General features: G+C 36.4%; 1 long non-coding RNA gene across 1 annotated transcript; it reads left to right on the forward strand.

Annotated features, from left to right (window-relative positions):
- Window positions 1–101: 101 nt before the first annotated feature.
- LOC126808571 (uncharacterized) lies at window positions 102–10,778 on the forward strand. Its single transcript, XR_007674669.2, has 6 exons — window positions 102–237; window positions 1,089–1,510; window positions 2,157–2,327; window positions 8,127–8,213; window positions 9,099–9,145; window positions 10,482–10,778. It is a non-coding gene; the product is annotated as an uncharacterized LOC126808571 (long non-coding RNA).
- The last annotated feature ends 1,649 nt before the right edge of the window (window positions 10,779–12,427 follow it).

A 12,427-nucleotide genomic window follows, 5' to 3' on the forward strand; every position in this document is an offset into this window, starting at 1 on the left:
ATGATTCTACATTTTACAGATAATTTTGTTCTAAAAAGAGAGACTTTTTAATATTTTTCATCTTAAATTCTTTTCGCAAAATCCTAGTCCGTAACATTAATTTCACCAAACACATGGGTTTGTTTACATACACAATATCAGAGAGAACAAGATTCAAGTTTACTTATAAAAAACGATAGTTCTATACAATGGGGCCTAATAAAGAGGAGGAAATTCTAAAGAAATTACATGAATTTAGTAAATAGTTTGTTAATTATATTAGATAAACCTGAATGATACAAAATATGGTGATTAACGAATAACCCCAACTTTTCTTAACTTAAACTTAATCATTGATAACCTTATGAATACAGACATACAGTGTGCTATGAGGGTAATTTTGCCCTAATAGCATTTGAATTCCAACTGGCAAGGGTTCTTTTATATGCAAGCCACTGTACACGGGACCTCGTTTTTTCGTCCCATCCCAACAACGAGGTGCTGTCTTTACCAGGCCGTCTGTCCTGCATCACTGACGAATTATTAACGAAGCCACAAATTTGTGTTACTCCCTGAATAACCACAGACCAGGCCTCCCATGTTCAAATGTCCATGTTTAAATTTAGGTCTAAATAAAGAAATTATGATAATCATCTTCAAGAAAGCTTAAAAAATTCAGTCAGTTCGACTGATCTGAGGCACTTTAAAGTAATTTATTTTCGATTCCCGACAGGAGCATCCTACAACAAGTTATGTTATTTGATTATGTTTGTTGTACTTTCATTTCAATATAATCATATGTACTTTATCTCAATGAATATGTGTTCTTCATAAACCTATTAGTATTCATGAAACAAATTTTAAAGGGTTTTATGTGGTGTGCTGTTTGATTGTTTGTATATCTAGGGACACCTAGATTGTTCTGTTCTTCACTGTCTCGAGTACAAGTACCGTACTTCTTACCGACTTGGTTGTGGGGAATTCCCTTTGGATGAGCATCCTATCAGATTTGGAAAGATTAACTGGAAGTCAGCTTGTTTATATTGAGTTTAGTACTATGCTGATTTTGTGAGGAATGCAATTACCGTTACCGTATTCATTTGTTTTAGGTGAAGGTATAATTGGTAATAAAAAGACAAAGAACCGAAAATTATTGAAACCAAAAACACAAGAAGAAAGAAATGAAACACAGTCTGAAGAGAATCACGCAAGACAAAGTAAGAATAGAAAAAGAAAAGAAAGACGAAAAAGGAAACTGGAAGAAAATAATCCACTAGAGAACGAAGATGAATCAAGTTCTAAAAAACATTCCGCTGTTGGAGATATTGTAGAAATGTTTGGACTTAATGAAAAACGAACAAGAATTACAAATGATGATATTAGCGAAGAAGATAATATTCAAACATTTCAAAGTCGTGAAATTGTGGATAGAGATGAACTTTCATCTAAAACTAAAACAAAAAAATCTAAGAATAAACGGGAAGAAAAAGAAGTTTATGTTTTTCGAGATCCGCGCAAAACGAAGAAAAAGGTGAGTGATTGTCGAGCAAGAGAGAGAGATGGGGTTTAACGTCCACTTGACACAAACTATGTCATTTTGGGATTAACATATGGTTCAATTTTATTTCAACAATTCGCATGAGCGTAACGGCCTTTAGCAGTGGGAGGAAACTGGAGCACCCGAAGAAAACACTCGAGGTTGGACAGGCGACCCTACTCCTTGTTACGTACAAGCGGGGAATCGAAACCACCATTTCTGATTTAATAAATTAAAGGGGCATTATGGGAGATTAGATAAAGAACTGCCAGTTCTCACTATAATAGTTAAAAACTAGATAATGTAAAGGAAATATACTAAAAATTTCAGTCAAATTGCTTCACTCTGAACTGAGATATTAGCGATTGAGTTTTAGGCCATCATTACTAAAGTCGGTACGATAAATAACATAGCCTTGATTATCCATTTTTGGATTTAATCATCAATGAGCATTGAGCAGCAGATCGAATTCAAATCAAGTGAAAATCTGACACATAAGATGGCATCGAGACTTGATTAAGGTCTTTTCATGTTAATAAATATCTAATTAATAGTTTATATAACATTTCAGGCCTAAAGAAAGACCTGCAATAGGCAGATTTACCTCTTGTATAATCAGAATCTGTGTTTAATGTTTCAGAAACCTGTGAAAGAAATAGAAGAAGTTATAGAACAACCATCCACTTCAGAAAATCCTATTTTTGACATGGATTCAGCAAAATTTGAAGTTCGTAAATTAGGAATAACTGGTTTTGAAGAAACGAAGCAAGAAAGGTCTATGGTAGATCTACTAGTTAGTCTGGGTGCTAAGGTAAGTTTCTGTTAAAAGAATTAAAAAACCCTCTGCAATATCGATGAAATAGGGTTTAATGACTGGTCTTTACAATACTTTGGTTATATGGGGATTTTTATACGCCCACATTGTAATGTGGTCATATATTGTCGTCATATATTAGCTCTAGAGGCTAATGTTAATATCCGATTGACTTTAAATTTATACAGTGTTTAAGGGGATGACACGAAGAAGCCTATTGATTTCCAGCGATTTCCGATAATTACTGCCAGAGTTATGGCCCTTGATCACTTTGAAAAATCTTGTGGATGCTCTAGAGGCTAAAGTTAATATCCGATTGACTTGAGATTGATACAAAGTCATGAGACGAACAAGTTTATTGATTTTCAGTGAATTTTGATAACTTGAACAGCTAAATCCATGATATTAAATGTTTCGTATACTAAACTTTAGCATGGGGCAGAACTTTATAAAAACCAAAGAAATTCTAATGATTTTCTGATAATTACTTAATGAGTTGTTACTCTTAATCAGATTTTAATGTATTATAAATGTTTCATTACCGAAAAAAGTAAAAATATGTGATAACTCTTGTTGACTGCTCGGATCATTTAGCTGCTTTGGGCGTATGTTTCCTTGCCTGGCAACCTATCTTTATTTCTATGGTTATATGTGCAGTGCCAGGATGATGGAAAGGAAAGAATCAATGCTAGGTTCCAACTGTTGTGCGATGCGTTACGATAGGATTGTCTCTATCGATTCCACAATCTGCTACATACTGATATGTTCCAATGCGTTTCGAAACGATTAACACGATTGCTTCGACTGACCTCATTATGTGATAAGACCTGAAAGGATCACTACGATTATTCCACGATTAAAACCACGATTTCAATCGCTGCACGAATTGTATTAGTGGGAGTCTAGCATAAGACTTTTGCCCAGCCAAGCCTATCAAATCTGTACTAAAATTTGTGACTGTCGTTTGTCTGTCTGTTTGTCTGTAGGTTCGGGGTTGGCGGCTACACTAGGTCTGCCCCGAGTCTGAAATTTGGGGTATAGGGGTAGCTCGGACCGGGGAGTAACATAGGCCAGGTGGCATTAGTCTACCACTTCTGGTTTCGGGGTTATGACCCCCGGGCTGTTCGGGGTTGGCGGCTACACTAGGTCTGCCCTGAGTCTAAAATTTGGGGCATTGGGGTAGCTCCGACTGGGGAGTAACATAGGCCAGGGGGCGTTAGTCTACCACTTCTGGTTTCGGGTTATGACCCCCGGGCTGTTCGGGGTATAGGGGTAGCTCCGACCGGGGAGTAACATAGGCCAGGGGGCGTTAGTCTACCACTTCCGGTTTCGGGGTTATGACCCCCGAGCGAAGCCGGGCATTCTCCTAGTATCAACTATTTGTGATAATTACATATAGTTGTAGAGTTACAGACCTTTGATACATGTAGCTCTATTGTTGTCACTTTCCCAATCATACAATACAGCACATAGATCATATACAGATCTATATTGTCTGTTGTCATGTTGTAACTTTTACTTGAAGTATAAATAAATAAATAAAAAATGAAATTGATGGAATTATTCATAGTTAAAGATACATTATGTAAGATTATATAAAGGAGCTGACAGTTCTCTTAAACAGTTTAAAAATAGATAATGAAAAATGAATATATTAAAAATTTTGAGTCACATTGTTTCATTCTCAGCGAAGTTATGAATATTTGAAGGAGAGCGTAATCTCGATTTTCATTACTACCATTGGTATGATAATAAACCAAGCCTTGATTATCCATTCAATTATTAAATGGCGATCGTGTTTCAATCTGTTTAAAATCACAACCATCCGATGATCTAGAGAGTTGATTAAAGGCTTGTCAGGTGAATAAATATCTAATTAATAATTTATATAACATTAATTGAGGCCAAACAAAAGATCTGCAATAGGCAGATTGAGCTCTAGAACAAACTTAAAATGACCATATAAGTTTCAGTCTTGTTAATCGGGGAGAAATTCGCCACCACGCTGCTATGGAGACCAGCTATGTTGCGTGCTATTCAATACCATCTAATTTGTTTTAAAATGAAAGGTTCCCATCTTCCAACTTTATTGGAATGGATAAATTAGACAGAGACATCAGTGAGATGAAGACGCCTATTGAATTTCAATAATTATGGCCCTTGTTTCACTTGGTTGAACCTTGTGAACGCTTGAATGACAAAAGTTGGCATCAGATATGTATGAAATTTGTATGCTTCAGTTGAATTAGTGAAACGACAAATCCTATTGAATTTCAGAAATTTCTGTCAATTACTTCTAGAGTTATGGCCCTTGTTTCAGTTTGTAGTACCTTGTGAACCCTCAAATGACGAAAATTATAACCTGAGCAGTGTGAAATTGACTTGTAAATGCCCCCCAATTACCTACAAAAGACTAAATATGCAACAACCAGTGATGGGATTTCGCCCGTATATTCCGAACATGTCTGATGCTATTTACCAAACGTCCAAAATTGTCCGACCAGGAATATGCCCAATCGAACATCAAGATATGGTGAATAATATACAAAATTCCAAAATTAATATAGTGTACTGAGTGTATAACTACCACTCAACCCGATTATCATTAATAATATGCTGGATTGATTCGGTAATTAAGTGATCAACGTATTTATCGTGTCATACTGCCTATATACCTATCTTGATTAACAACTTAATCTGCGATGATTGACTGACTTAATCTTTTATCGGACAATTTATCAATGTAATCTTAAACAAAAGTGATTGCTTCCCCTTTGTTGGACTATTCATCAATCCAATAAGAGTGATTATAATTTTAATCTATGTGTTTACCTTGTGGTTTCTACATTGACTTGTCGGACATTTTAATCACAGCATGTACCAACCGACAGCATGTATAAAGTAGTCTTAGATGTCACATATCGTAAGAGTATATAACACCCCAAATCAATGGACAGTCATTTTGTCTGCGATATCTTTTAAGACTCCATATAGGAATTTTCATCCACAGTGTCACTTTCCCGCGATCTCGATTGCTGCACGAAAATCGCTTACAAGGCAATGCTTATGATAAAGCTATGTGCTATGAGTCACGTACATGTACGCCATACGCTGAAGGAAGCTATGCCTTGTTACAAGTAGGTACAGATTGGCAAGCTTTCATTCTAATTTTTAATACTATACGGGAATTAAATATAAAAAATAGCGAGGTGTTCCTATTTTTAATATATGCGGATTTGAATATTTTGTTGACATTTTATAAAGAAGAAAACGATTCTTATTCTGGAAGTTCTGCATTCATTTGCTGCCGTATAAATGAAGACATGTAATTTTGCAGGAATATTAGGCCTACTATAGCGAATAAGATGCTGAAGCAGGATCGGCAAGCTTTCATTCAATGTTATTTGAGTTATTTTGAACGAATGTTACTGACATAAATTTGATACCGTACGGGAATTAAATATGAAAAATAGCAAGGTTCACCTATTTTTATCTATTGTCGACCGCTCGGACAATTTATTGGCTGTGGGCATATGTTTTGTTGCCTGGCAACCTATCTTTGATAGTTTATGTATCTTTGTGAGAGAATGGTGTACAAGGAAATATAAAACATCACTTTTGAAGGAGACGCGGGGTTGGATAGCCGAATGGTTAGCATGTGTGCGCTGCATCATTAGGTCTGTCATTGGGTCAACTGGCCTAGTTTGAGTCCAGTGGACATTAAACCCCATCTCTCTCTCTCTCTCTGTCCCCCTCTCTGTCCCCCTCTCTCTCTCTCTCTCTCTCTCTCTCTCTCTCTCTCTCTCTCTCTGTCCCTCTCTCTCTCTCTCACTCTCTCTCTCTCTGTCCCCCTCTCTCTCTCTTTCTCTCGTATCTGTGAGACATTTAACTACCTTTAGACATGAATTTGTTTAATTCCTTTTCCTGCTTTTATTATAAGTAATTTTAACTGGACAACCAAGATTTTAAGTCTCTGTTATCAAAATGTAAGCTTTGATTTTTGTATCTTGATTGTCTTTTTATTAGCTATACATTAAATATATTGTTCAGTTCTTTATATTCTGACCCACTACGATCATAAAGTCAAAATAAACACTAAATAAGGAATTCTATCAATAAACTTCCAACCGCCATTGATCGGTCTAATACTGAGTAACGATTTCCTTCATCTTTTATTATTAATAATTCTAATGACGGGGCAATCGAATTGAGAGTAAACACTAGCAAGTGCTGTGAGGCAGGTTTTTCATGTTTATTTTATTCATACATCAATGCCGTGTAAAAAGAATATTGACGACGTGAACATAGATGCTGCATTAGAAAAATATTGACGACTAAATAACCACCTTTTCAATTCATTTGCCGGAACTTGTTTGACTACCATTCCAAAATCCAATCATTAATATGGATTTACTTAGTAAAAAGTGTGGAAATTTATCTCTAATCTTTATTGGTAAAACTGAAATCGTATATGCTCTCGTAACTCACTCTCGAGAAAAAGCTTATCACTAATTGAACATACCCAGGCTTTATAATCATTAAACAACCACAGTTTTATTACATCCTTCAAGAGAGAGAGAGAAATGGGGTTTAACGTCCACTAGACACAAACTAGGTCATTTTGGGACTAACATATGGTTCAATTTTATTTCAATAATTCGCTTGCGCGTAGGGGTCTTTAGCAGTTTGAGGAAACCGGAGGACCCAGAGAAAACCCACAAGGTTGGACAGGTGACCCTACTCCTTGTCACGTACAACCGGGGAATTGAAACCACGTTGACTCAATGACAGACTTTATGATACAACGCACACTTGCTAACCATTCAGCCATCCAATCCCCCTGCATCCTTTAAAATTGTTTGGCCTTAGATTGTTTCTTGTCTAGTCGTTCGGATACATTGGCGTACACGTAAAAATCCCTTGGCCTTAAGATTGTTTCAAGTGGTTTCGATTCCATGGTTGTACGTGACAAGGAGTATGGTCGTCTGTTCAACCTCGTGGGTTTTCTCCTGGTCCTCTGGTTTCCTCCTACTGCTAAAGACCCCTACGTGCAAGCGAATTATTGAAATAAAATTGAAACATATGTTAGTCCCGAAATGACCTAGTTTGTGTTGAGTGGACGTTAAACGCCATTTCTATCTCTCTCTCTCTCCCCTTTTGCATAAAAGGGTGCATCGAGACTGTAACGAGAGCCTTGTTAACGACAAATCTATTTCAAAAGGTATAGTTGTTTCAGTGAAGAAAAGTAAACATACAACAAAACATTTTTAAAATGGCAAAACATTAGCTAAGAGTTTAATAAAGAGTTGGCCATTCTTGATATAATAATTCAAAAATAGGTGATAAAAAAAGAAAATATTGAAAATTTTAGTCAAATTACTTTATTTTAAAGTCTGAATTGAGTTGTCACTGTCAAAAGTTTGGACAAGAAATAGGCATAAACTGTTTCCGAGAATTGCTGATCGTTTGATTGACAGACGATAACTCCACCCACATATTCTAGATTATCAAGTAACACTATCAGTGGCAATGGTACCCTCGATTGCCAGGCCTTTCATCGGCAGTCTCTGGTAGCGGTCAGCCATTTATTGATTTAATTATTAAACGGACGACTGTTTAAATCCAAGCTGTATCCAAGTCATCTGAGGGTCTACAAAATTGATTTTGAGCTTGTTATGTAAATAAAGGTCTAATTAATAATTTCTATAACATCTGAAGCTTAAATAAAGACTTGCGATAGGCAGATTTAGCTCCTAACTAATGTATCGTTAATAATAACATGTTTTTGTTTTTCAGCCACCCAAGAAAAAATATGTAAATTATAAAGAATTTCAGAAACAAAGAAAAGATGAAATTATTAAAGATAAAGAAAAGAAAGAAATGGTGAGGAGGAACTTGTTTTGTCTGTTTTTGGATGGGTAGACTTGTAGGGGAGAGAACCCATGATATGGAAATACCATTTATACTGGATTGTCTTATTACTGCTCTTGGGAACTGGTAGTAGTTGTCAGACAAGGGGTAGTCTCGATCATCCAGAAAAATATTCTACGAAGATTAATCTGGATGCGTTGTCAACATTTGAGAATAATAGGTCATTGCCTAGATTATCCGGTCTTTTACATTATCATAAACAAAGTCTAAGGGAGGTAACTAGTCCTAAAACAAGATGTTGACGCCCATGAAATTAATTTAAGAATGCCATTTCAGAAAATCTGTGTGATCGTATGCCAGTTCAATATCCAACACTCTTAATTTTTTTTATTGTAAAATTTCTCTCTTCATGGGCCATATCTATGTTTTTTAATTAATCCTAATTCGTCGTCACGGTACATGTTTCTTTATAATAATGCAAGAATTATGGGATTTATTCCTGGAAGGGGTGCAACTCTTACTTGACTTGGCCGAAGATACTGGATAATCAACCACTTAAAAAACCAAACTCCTGGTTACGCACGGGCAATGGAACTTTTTGTCAAATATTGACAACGGTCCCAGACTAGCAAGTTCTGGGTGACCGAGACTAGGCAGGGGCAGCTCATGCTTTCTTGCTTGTGAATTTCATATTTCCCTTTTGGAACAGAATCCAGACATCGATATAAATTATTATGCATTCCTTATTTTTATTTGTGAAGTTCCTGATTAAACATGAAATGCACACATTGTTTTATATGTAAATGTCAGGAAAAAAAAACATTTCAAGACGTAAAACTGTAACTTTTTATTGATAAAGAAAACAATAAGTAGGTTTTAATAATTCTTGTGTTCCAGGATCGAAAGCTTGGTTTTAGAGTTAACAAAGGTTCACACAAAAAAGAGTAAGTAAAAGTTTGAATAACTATTGATGTTCTTCTGTATAGAAACTATACCTATAACGCTCTTGTTTGGCTAATATTTGCCGGTCGTGATATTTGACTGGTTCCGAGTTTCATTCTTCGGTCTGTTTACATTCAATAAATTGAAGGATTACTGGAAGATAGGAGGAGGTAAATTGACTTAACTGTGAAAAAGTAATTTAATATCAAGATGATAACAGGCCCGTAGCTAGCTGGGGGGGGGGGGGGGAGGCAGGAGCAAGAGGGGGAGCTACCTTCCCTGTAAAAAAAATTGGCGCACCCAATGGAGCCTTGGCCCATTGGGGAAAGAATCGGTTTCCAGAATGGGTGCCTTTGGCGCCCTTTCCATTGGACGCAATACGAAGCCATCGACCAACGTGCCCCACATGCCCCGCCCCTCTCTACGGGCCTGGATAATACTTTCTGAGATACTATATGGAAATAAGGAGTGTCATGTGACTGTATAATTAAAACATAATATTAAAGGGGGAGTATGAAAAGAAATTTAAGCTTTTGTTGTATTCTTGACATCCTACTGTACATTATGATGAAGAATTATCAATTTCTAACCAGGGGTTTGCAAGAAAAATTAGCTTGTCTCTCATGTAGCAGTTTTTGCTAACTCACAATACAATATTAACATGGGCCTAATACAATAGTTTCCCTTTTTTCGTGCACATTGGTCAATGATAAGGGATTAATTAGTGAATAACGTTGAATGATTATATGATCGTCATTAGAACAGATCTTGATCTGCAGATGAAATCAACAAATTGTTTATTGTCATGTAACATTTTCAGAATGTAATTGTCGTTACTGTCCATTTGCCATACATATTGAAGCCTAAGTAAATTCTTGGATCATTGCTACGATAGATGCATTATGAAGATTTCACAAAAGGAAAACATGAGTTATCACTCTATATAACTGACTGAAGTGACGAGTGATACACGGGAGAATTTCTGCTCAATAATAATTCCCTCGAAGACCAAAAGTTGTTGTGTGAGGCTGTGAGAGGATATCTGACAATTCATAAAAGTAATTGAATATCACTAGATAAGAGAACACGAAAGAAAAATAGAAAAAGTCTGTGCATTACCATGTTTTTATAAGGTATAGAATGAATATAAACAAGGGAATGTATGGGCTATTTCTATTATTCTCGTTTTCCCTTATCTAGTGACATTCAATTACTTTTTTGAATTACCAGATATCCTCTATAACAGCCAAACATATGTGATAATGACTGACACCAATATTGATCTTTAAGATTTGATTTTATATTAAACTGAAACCAGATATTGTTTTATTATTTCAGAAAACGAGATGTAAACGATATAAGTATTAGAGATGGACAAGTTGGCCGATATGATCAGGGAACGCAATATATCCGTAAACGAGACCTTAAAACACGATAATAAATATTACGTTTCTATTCTTTAAAATAAGAGTTTTAAACCATATTTAAAAATAATGAAATTAAAGATGTTTGATTGGTAGCTGATGACAGGTACTTGTGTTTATACTATAAAATAGACAGTGATGACAGCTACTATTTCCGGTTTCAAACCCTCTGCTAAAGACCCCTACGCGCAAGCCAATTATTGAAATAAAATTGAATCATGTTAGTTCCAAAATGACCTAGTTTGTGTAGAGTGGATGTTAAACCCCATCTCTCTATCTCTCTCTCTATATATATGTGGCATTAACAAAAACTCAAGAGTACCTTTCATTACAAAAAATCCCTCTCAACTGATCCTGTGGCTCAAAAGAAAAAGCCCTGTTATCACAACATAAGGCTTTGTGGCTCTTTTATCGCAACAAGAGGTTCTGTTGCTCTTTATCGCAACAAGAGGCTCTGTTGCTCTATCATAAGGTCACAACAACAGGCGCTGTAACGGTTGACTATGACAATGGGCTCTGACTTTGTGATTGTGATCATAAAATGCTCTGTGTGTCTTTCACAATATTATAAGAGACTCTGACAACCCTTTACGATACGAGGCTCTGTCAGTCGTTTAAAATAAGGAGTCCGGTGACTCTAAGAGGCTGTGTGATAGAAATAGGGAGCGAGAGAGAGAAATAGGGTTCAAGGTCCACTCGACATAAACTGGGTCATTTCAGGACTAACATATGGTTCAATTTTATTTCAATTATTCTCTTGGATAGGGGTCTTTAGCTGTGGGAGGAAACTGGGGGATTCGGAGAAAACCAAAGAGGTTGGATAGGCGACCCTACTCCTTGTCGCATACATCTGGGGAATCAAAACCACGCCATGACTCAATGACAGACCTTATGATGTAACCATTCGCCGCTGCCCGGGTAAAATTTTCCCTCATAGCACACTGTCTTATCCCAGTCGGAGCCGAAAATTAGGACATTAAACCCCATTTCATTTCACTGCTGACATACAATTACCGTTACAAATTAGAATAGTCTTGAGATTTTGGTCAATAGTCTACAGTTCACGAGAGAACGTTGTGTGTCTCTTTAATGGTTGCTGTTTATAAAATGGCTGTACGTATATTGTTTTAAATGAATTATGTATAATGTCAACAGTCAGATCAATATAAACAACTGTGATGTCGTCTTTAATCATCCAACAGTGTTACATAGTGTGAAAATATAGACCGAGGGCAGGTCTATTAAAGTGGGGGGAGAGAGAGAGACAGAGAAATGGGGTTTAATGTCCACTCGACACAAATTAGTCATTTCTGGACTAACATATGGTTCAATTGTTATTTCAATAATTGACTTGTGCATAGGGGTCTTTAGCAGTGGGAGGAAACTGGAGCACCCAGAGAAAACCCACGAGGTTGGACAACCGGGGAATCGAAACCATGCAAGTTGACTCAGTGACAGACCTTATGATACAGCGCTAACCATTCGGCCATCCAACCAACCCCCCCCCCCTCTGGTTTATTAAAGTAGCCAAGTCTCTGACTCAAAATCATCCAAAGTCCTTGACATTGAAAACATGAACTATTTGTCGATTTAAATCATCATTGATGTTGTGATCTTACCGGGAAAAGATGGGCTCTGATTTTCAATATTTTAGACAAATTGAAAATTTTACCATTGGTACCCGAATCATGTACATGTACCTAATGCGTTTCAGCGCCTTTTGTGACAAGGGATTCTTAGAACGAGGCTAGACATAGGAATGAATGTAATTCAGTCTGTATACATTCATATTACAATATTATATCCCTTGTGACCCATTTGTGTTAATTTCTAGGTCCCAAATATTAGGGCTTTAGCTCC

The sequence above is a fragment of the Patella vulgata genome, chromosome 1, assembly GCF_932274485.2.
Source record: "Patella vulgata chromosome 1, xgPatVulg1.2, whole genome shotgun sequence".
Classification (NCBI taxonomy): Eukaryota; Metazoa; Mollusca; class Gastropoda; family Patellidae; genus Patella; species Patella vulgata.